This window comes from Populus nigra, chromosome 16, assembly GCF_951802175.1.
Source record: "Populus nigra chromosome 16, ddPopNigr1.1, whole genome shotgun sequence".
NCBI lineage: Eukaryota > Viridiplantae > Streptophyta > Magnoliopsida > Malpighiales > Salicaceae > Populus > Populus nigra.
The window spans coordinates 13,048,450-13,057,640 of record NC_084867.1 but is presented as its reverse complement, the minus strand read 5'-3'; the positions used below and the strand labels follow the sequence as shown (position 1 = coordinate 13,057,640).

At 35.3% G+C, this 9,191-nt stretch overlaps 1 long non-coding RNA gene and 1 other non-coding gene across 2 annotated transcripts; one reads left to right on the top strand and one right to left on the bottom strand.

Moving 5' to 3' along the window:
• The first annotated feature begins 5,743 nt into the window (after nt 1-5,743).
• Nucleotides 5,744-8,893, top strand: LOC133675106 (uncharacterized). Its single transcript, XR_009835344.1, has 3 exons — nt 5,744-6,210; nt 8,503-8,554; nt 8,719-8,893. It is a non-coding gene; the product is annotated as an uncharacterized LOC133675106 (long non-coding RNA).
• On the bottom strand, nt 7,712-7,875 carry LOC133676382 (U1 spliceosomal RNA). Its single transcript, XR_009835593.1, has one exon. It is a non-coding gene; the product is annotated as a U1 spliceosomal RNA (small nuclear RNA).
• Nucleotides 8,894-9,191: the final 298 nt, after the last annotated feature.

Here is a 9,191-nt window from a genome sequence, read left to right as displayed (position 1 = left end):
TCAAATCGTCTAGCCAACTCTGTCTTCAAAACTAAAATACCACCAATGTCATCACCAGTAATAATCATGTCATCAACATATAAAGACAAAATGATACGACCTGCATCAGTGCACTTAATAAAAAGAGCAGAATCATGACTGCTAGAAACAAAGCCAATAGACGAGATCACAATAGAGAATTTCTCAAACCAAGCACGGGGTGCTTGTTTGAGACTATATACTACTTTCTTAAGCTTACAAACATATCCAGAGTCATGTGAAATACCAGGAGGGGGTGCCATAAAAACTTCTTCTTGAAGATCTCCATTCAAGAAGGCATTTTTAACATCAAGCTGAGAAATATGCCACTGACGAATCGAAGCTATGACAATAAGAGTACGAATAGTAGTCATTTTTGCAACCAGGGCAAATGTCTCCTCATAGTCCATACCATACTGTTGAGAGTATCCTTTTGCAACCAGCCTAGTTTTGTATCGCTCAATAGACATATCAGAATTAGTCTTGATCTTATACACCCAACGACAACCAATAACACTCTTACCAGGAGGTAGAGGAACCAAATCCCAAGTATATGTCTTATGCAAAGCAGAAAGTTCCTCATCCATAGCTTGCTGCCAAAGTGGATCAAGAATTGCCTCTTTATAGGAAGAGGGCTCAACATGACAATGAATAGAGGCTAAAAAGGAAGTAAATGATGAAGAATAACAAGAATAAGCAAAATCTGGTAGTTTTGTAGACTTACGAATACGAATGGATTGACGTAGAGGTGGATCCACAATCTCATATGAAGCTTGAGGGGTTGTAGATGAGAATGGAGCTTCAGATGTGCTAGAGAATAAAGTACCAGTACCTGCAGGATTATGAGTACAAATTGATCGAACATGGGGAGAGATATCATTACCAGAATCCTCAGAAAATGGATCTATACTAATAAGATTAGATTTAGTCAGGCTATGAGTAGTGGATGGAATAGAAAAGAAAGGTATATGCTCAAGGAAGACAACATGACGGGATACATAAAGTTTCTGAGTTATTGGATCAAAACAACGATATCCTTTTTTACCTTCACCATAACCCAAAAAGACACAAATAGCGGATTTAGGGGATAGCTTACTACGTTCTACATGAGGACGAAGAACGAAACAAGTACAACCAAAGACTCTAAATGATGAATAATCAGGGACATACCCATATAACTTTTCAAAAGGAGATATACCCGAATTATGAGAAGATGGAATCGTATTAATCAAACTTACAGCAGTAAGAACAGCTTCTCCCCAAAACTCATTAGGAACACAAGCAGATAACAAGAGAGAACGAGCAGTTTCGACAATATGCCTATGTTTTCTTTCAGCAACACCATTTTGCTCAGGAGTATCTATACATGAAGTTTGGTGGATGGTTCCATCTAAGGCTAGCAATTGGCAAAATTTATTAGAGGTGTATTCCCCACCCAAATCTCACCTAAAGCATTTGATCACAGCAGAATATTGAGTTTTGATAAGAGCTTGAAAAGCTGCATATATCTCAAAGAATTCAGAACGATGTTTCATTAAATAAACCCAACAATAACGAGTATGATCATCAATAAAAGAGACATAATATCAAGACCCTCCTTTTGTGGCAACAGGAGAAGGTCCCCATACATCAGAATGAATCAAATCAAATGGTGAAGAAGAAACAGAAATACTTCGATTAAAAGGTAAGGCGGAAAATTTTGCCAATTTACATCCACTACAATCAGAAATGTCACAAGTTTTCAAATTTCCTAAAGCTCCTATGGATGCCAAAAATCTCAAACGAGAAGACGAAACATGACCTAAATGGGAATGTCATAAATAAAAACTAGAAGATGAAAGGCTCAAACGAAAGGAAGACAAATCAACGGTAGTAGTAGCAGCGGCAGCAGCAGCAACTGGTACTTTTAACTCATCCAAAATATAAAGTCCATTCTCCCTATAGCCTGTCCCAATCAGCTTCTGAGACTGCAGATCCTATATACAACAAAACGAACCAGAAAACATGACTAAATAATTACCAGAATCACATATTTGACCAACAGACGCAAGATTCAGTTTGAGTTGTGGAATAAGATAAACATTAGGGAGAGACATGTGAGGTGTGACAACAGAACCAACACCTGCTAAGGGCATATGAGTGTCATCAGCAGTCATAACAGGGATGGAGGACAAAGGGGATACAGAGGTAAAAGATGAGGAATCTGGAGACATGTGATGGGAAGCACCAGAATCCAAGACCCATTCAGAATGTGACATACCTGAGGAACTATGAGGCAACTGACCTATGGAAAAAGAAGCGGACATTGCTTGTGGCTGCAAGGAGAGAAACTTCTGAAATTGCTCAGCCAAAATATTAGGATCGGTAATAGAGCCTGGGGAAGCTACTGCTGCAGTATTATGATGTTGTGGTTTATAACCCTGAGGTGGTCTATGAGCATTAGATTGTGACGGATTGCCAGACTTCCAAGCTTGATTCTGCTGTCTCAACTTAGGACACTGAGCCTTCCAATGACCTTTCTGCTTACAGAAACTGCACTCATCGAAACCAACCCTTGTGTAAGGCTTATTCTGATGATTAGAGAATGACTTAGAAGGCACTGCTAATACTGAAGGATTTGAAGCAGAAAGAATTCCCTTTTCAGAATAAGACTGAAGGCGTATTTCTTCAGCCAATAACTCACTAACAACAGAGTCAACAGAAGGCAGTGGAGAACAATGCAGAATTGAACCTCTAAGTCCTTCGAAATCATTGCGAAGTGCTGTTAAAAACTGTATCAGTCGTTGCTGCTCTCTACGCTCAATATAGGCACCACATGCCTTTAATTTTGCTGATTCTGTAAGAGCCAATTGATCCCAAAGATCTGTCATAGCAGAATAAAACTCTTGGATACTCATATTCTTCTGATGAAGAGCTCGTATGTCATTCTCTAATTGATACTGTTTTGCAAAGTTTGATTGTGTGAATAACCTTTGCAGATGATCCCAAACCTCTTTTACTGTCTCATACTTCGCTAACTGCATACCTATCAAATGCTCAACAGAATTGTTGATCCAAGTAATGATCTTTGCATTATTTGCTTCCCATGTATCTATCAAAACAACATCCCCCTCCTCAATATTCTTAGGTATTATATAAGTCCCACTAACATACCCCCACATCTTCTTTCCCTAAAGGAAATTTCTCATTACATAACTCCAATACAAATAGTTCTTTCCAACTAACCTCACACTCATAGACTGAAGCGAATCATCTCTTTCAGTAGCCATAATCAACAATCACAGATAACCAGAATGCAAAAGTAGCGGAAAACAAAATACTAAATTGCAAAAACTAAACAAATCCCTTCTTGAAATTATACGATTACTTCAAAACACATAACAAATTTGCAAAAACTGAATGCAAATATCAAATTGCAGAAGCTGAAGGGAAGACGAAATACCAAAATAATTGCAAAAACTGTCGAAATACCTAATTTTGCAGAAGCGGAAGACAAAATATCACTCCAAAAAAAATAGTTGGATCCACGAAGCTGTATTTGGGATTAAGCCTCATTTCATAAAATCAGCTCTGATACCATGTTAAAGTAATTAAGATCAAACACAAAAAGGATGCTAGAATTCTGAATAATCTGTATATTATGAAATGCATAAATGTTAACCTAAATACAACTAAAGTATATATAGGTTGAACTGAAAGTACTATTCTACCCTTAATAAATAAGACTACATAAATATTATTTAACATATTTCACATCACTGGAGAATGAGAGTGCAACCACTGCATAATTTTAGATTACAGGAGGTTGAGAGGGTTGAATGTTTATTTTAAGTTTGACTTGCTTCCATTATCTCTTAGCTTATGATCAATAATAATGTTTTTGTAGTGTTTGTTAGCATGAGGGCTTTAGTGATTTCTAACATCATCGTATGACAAAGCAGTGATACAAAGAAACAAATTTTGTTGCAATCACTCAATATGTTCCTTCGGGCTTTCAGCAGGTTTTTTTCCTCATTAATTTTTATGCGGAAAAATATAATAAATTGAAAAAGCTGGTTATCCGGTTATGATTTCTTTCAATGGAGTGATATTGATACAATAGAATTTTGAGATAAAATACATCATATTTATCAAGCTCGGTCTAATTCAAAAACCTGATCATGACTTTAAATCTAACTCAATTCTAAATTGTTTTTGAACTACACTGAAAATCATATTAATTAAATTTAAATAATTTGATAAGTCACCGACTCTAATTTTGTTGACTTGATTAAACTTAGATACATAAAAATTATTTTATAGTATATACCATATTTTTCACATATCAAAACTTATTTTATATTAAATCATGCAATAAACTTACATTTAATCTAACATATCTTAAAATCATGAAAAATCAGTCTCAAATCTTGTAAGCACATTAAATATATATTTTTTCAGAGCTCCTCCATCCCATGAAATTTAGTAGTACCTAAAACTTCTATAGCAAGAGGACATTTGAAAACAAGAAAACATCTTTATCCTTGACGTTGAATACCAATAAAGATGATAAAATCTCCACATGAATAATTAGTGAACAGTCAGTCTCGCATTTTGTTATCGAGCTATTTTTTTTTCCCACAGCTCCTCAATCTCATCATCAAGACATGCAGAACCTTATAAAACATCTATACTCAAAATTAAGGAAATCAACAACATTTTCGATAAAGATACATAATTAATCTCTTTAACTTCTTGTTCAATCCCAACAAAGATGATAGGATCATCTCCTCATGGTCAATTAATCTACACTGAAATAGAATTAACCTCTTCTATCTAAAATGATTAGTGATTTCTAATCATGCACGAGAGTGGTGGAAGTTGAGTGAAGGTAAAAGTATTCCCTCAATCATGTTAAGTGAAGAAAAAAACAGCCAATTTGCTTTAGGAAAACAGCTAGAAATTAAATTTTAAGAAAAGGCATTCAACATTCTAAGTTAGTTGATAGCTACATTCACATTTTAACATGAAACTTGACGTCTGCTCTACTCAATTACTACTGGATTATACAAAAGTGACCTGCATTGTTCTAACATAAATTTTGGACGACGACAAAATGTCATGCATGCTTCTCAGGGCCGGCCGGGGACCTCAAAAAACTCATGCTTCTAAAGGGATATGGAAAAGTTTCAGTCACACTTTCGTTCTTTTACTTGCAAAGTTGTTATCAGCTTCCACGGATTTCTGAACAAATTAAAGAGGAAAACAAAGAATTGAATTCAAATTCAAAAACAATTGGACTCACTGCCTGCCTTCTTTAGCTTCATCATCACGTGTGCTTGAACTTTCCTCCGTGAAATATCATCTTTTAGGCTACGTCTTTGTAGTGTCCGGAAATATAGCAGCTTTTGTTTTTGGATATATTTTAAAAATATATTTTATTTGAAAAAATATTAAATTAATGGTTTTTTTTAGTGTTTGTCAATAATTTTGATATGCTAATTATTAAAAAATAATTAAAAATTTATTTTAAAGTATCTTTTTTTAAAAAAAATTTTAAAAAATATATCGCATCATAATATTTCGTTACCACCCTTTAATAGTGTGGTATGCTCCCATAATATATTTGAAAGTATTTTAATAATTAATACGGAACACAATTTCACATGGATCCACTAAAAACTTTATTTTAAAATTTTAATTAAAAAAATAATAAACTTTATAATTTATTTTTTCAAGTTCCAAATATGCCTCACCCCCACGATCATTGTCTGGGGAGAAAGAGAGGACATTCAGAGAAAAGACCACAAAAAGGGGGGGACGAGCGCACTGGACGGGGGAGAGACGGGAGAAAAAACGAAAAAACCAGAGGAGGAGAGAACGAACAAGGGGTATTTTTTCGGAAGCTGAGAAAAATCACAGAAAACAGAGAGAACACAAACAGAGGAGAAAAAAAACCAAAGAACTGGGGAAGTAAACAGAGGACAGACGAAAACAAAAGAAAGGGAATAAACAGAGAGAAAGACCACAACAGGAGGACACAACTCGAGGGGACGAACAACACAGGGGAGACCTGGAAACGCAAACAGAGGCGAATGAACAGAAGCATACCAGGAAATAAAGAACAAAGAAAGCAAAAGAAAAGCAAGAAAAGGGGAGAGTAACATCAGCCAGAAAGAACAAGCCTCCTTCTTCAGCAGCCCGCTGAAACAGGTAAGCTTCCTTTCCCTTCGCAAAATTCAAATAAGTTCGGTACTGTGCCAAGGTAATTATAATTACCTTCGCACTGTGCACAAGGGTTACTGGCTTGGATCAGTGACTGGACCGGGCTGGTCCAGCCCGACCCGTACAGATTGAGTCAGACCAGCTCAAAAAAAATAAAAAGAAAAAAGTTGAGGCCGGGATGGGCCTGGTTCCAGGCCCAGCCAACCCTTTTATTCCACCCCTTTTTATTTTGTTATCTAGTCAAGCCTTTTCAGATATCAGAAAATTCCAAAAACATTCGTGAACTTTCTTGAATTTATTTGTAGGTCTCTTGCATTTTTTAGATATTTCACTCTAAAATTGATTTGTGTATTTTTACTATGAAATGCAAATCCAGTATATGATATATTTTTTTCATTTTAAAAAATAAAAAATATGTATGTATTGATTTAAATTCATTTTACTAGTTTATTCACTAATGTCAGATTCATGAATACTATTTTTTTGCTACATAATATTTACAAACGTTAAAGTTGGAAATATTCTTCATTGAAAATTCACTAACGCTAGAATCAAGAATATTACAAGTAGACCATCATAACATCAACCAACAAACTCTTAGCAATTTAAAATAAAACCAGTAATGCAATCTATCTCAGGTAGGATGCTTAAAGAGTGATAATATCTTTCCTTTTGCGTAACTAGTTTCATATTATAAAATCTCTAATGACCAGTTAGGGTTCCTAGTGACCATAATATTAGGTGACGACTCTTTAAACAAGACCTTTCCCTATCAAAAAATAAGATGTCAAAAATCTATTTTTCAAAAAAATCTTTGAATTTTTAAAGGTCGTCGCGATGTCAAGATGCAAAAATACTACGCAGGCAGCTTGCACAGAAAAATTTGTCAACTTTCTTTAGAAATAACAGGATATTAGATGGACTTCTATAAATGCTGTTGGGTAATCCGGTGGTGTTTTGGTCTTATGGAATCATAACAGCTTCAAAGTTAACTCTATAGAATATGGGGGACAGTGGATTGCTATCTTTGGTGTTCATTCTTCTTCAGATTTTGCTTGTGCCGTGGTGGCCTTACAGTTCATGTTAGCTGGTTCTAGAACAAGTGCAATAATATTATGTAAAATTTATCGAAGCTTAGGCATATTGTGTAGAATCAGTAGAAAGTGCTGAAGTAAAATGAGGAAAACCTGGCGAATGATGATTTTTGTTTTTGAAGTTGAAGTTCCACAATTAGATATTTCTTGCAATAATAGGGAAAGTCAAGCAATGAAGTACTGTTTGGATGAGGCATAACCAGTTGTAACAACAACTAGCTAAATGATTTCCCAGAATCATCATCAGCTACGTCCTCAATATCTGAGCAAATTTGGAAAAGGGAGGTTTACAGCGTGCCCACTGGGAGGCTGCTTTCTTTTCAGCTACAAACAGACCTCCGGGCTTGATTCAAATTGTCGTCTAAATCTAGAGAAAATATGGAACTAGAATCGGGCAGGGGCCGCGGCTTGCGCAGCCCCCTCTACCACAAAATTTTGACGTGGACTCTCCCACTTGGGAAGACCTTAAGCCAGCACCCATCCTAAGTACAATGGATGTCAGTACTGACCTAGGCCATGGACCTTCTTGATCGCCCATTGACCCCGTCCAGGTAAGTATGTTTCAATGGTGCTTCCTGCTTTATATTTATACACACGACCCTTTGTCTCTTCACCTGTTTATCCAACGTGGGATGATATTATTTGAACAAACTGGGGCCGGCCTTAAGCTTAACTCCAACAGGCAACAACCTTCCTATTGATCTTGTTTCAGCATATGCTATTATCATGACTAAGTCATGGAATAATTCATTAATTAGAGATTGAAACTGTTTCCGTCCTGATAAAATTCATGGCAAAAGCTATTCTTGCAGGCCTTTAAGTTTCCACTACGTGTTGTGGTTAGTTGGCATTCTTGTTTGCTACCATGCTTTTTTCTATTCTGTTCTTTTGTTGGCTATTGAAAACTGTGGTCTTCCTTTAATTTACAAATTCAGCCTTCTAGAGTTCTATGCGATAAAAGAAAAGCTTGGAACAGCAATTGCCAGGACTCTTCTAAAATTGTGGTTAATTGCTTCGTCATTAAAATTCTGATTCTATTTCAAAGAACCTGAGAAATTTCTAAAGCAGAGAAACCTAGAGATCAAGGCTTTCCTTATGCGGTGTGAGTGTGTGTGTGAAGAGCAAGATGACTGTCCTCTAGTTTAATTATAATCTCATTGGATGATTTTCTTTCATTCACATCCAGGTTTATGGTGTCGAACCAGCAGAAAGTGCAGTCTTGAATGGAGAAAAACCTGGTAACTAGTGAATTGCTCCAAGCTCTAGAGTGTTTAGACAACATGATTAAAATAATGTTAATCAATCAATTTTGATCGAATCATGTAAGCCTGTCTGAAACCTGCAAAGTTCTCGTGATTTGATCACATCCTGAATGGATGCACTGTTTTCTTATTTGTCACAGGTGCGCATTTGATTGAAGGACTTGGTGCTGGCGTTCGTTGTACCTCCTGCTTTGGATAATGACCTGCTTGATGAAGTTTCACACTGTTTAAGAAATTGAGCTTGTTGGCACATAAATTTCGAACCTTGGAATCATGATATCTGTGGTTGTTATAACTTAATTTTTGATTTCTTTTAATTTTTTTAAAAAATTTCTTACTTTATATAAAAATAATAAAAATGATGATGAAAAAAATAAAAAAATAAAATGAAAGAAGAATAAATTGAAATTTGAGTTAAGACGACATAAATTAAAAGCTTGGGGACTTAATTAAACTTTGGATTAATTTAATTAATCAAATCAAAAGTTTAATTAAAAAAATGATAAGTTTGAGGATTTATTTGAACTTAAAATTAATTTATTTAATGAAATTAAGAGATTAATTAGAAAAAAATCAAAATTTAATGTTGATTGTAGTTAAAATTTGATATAGC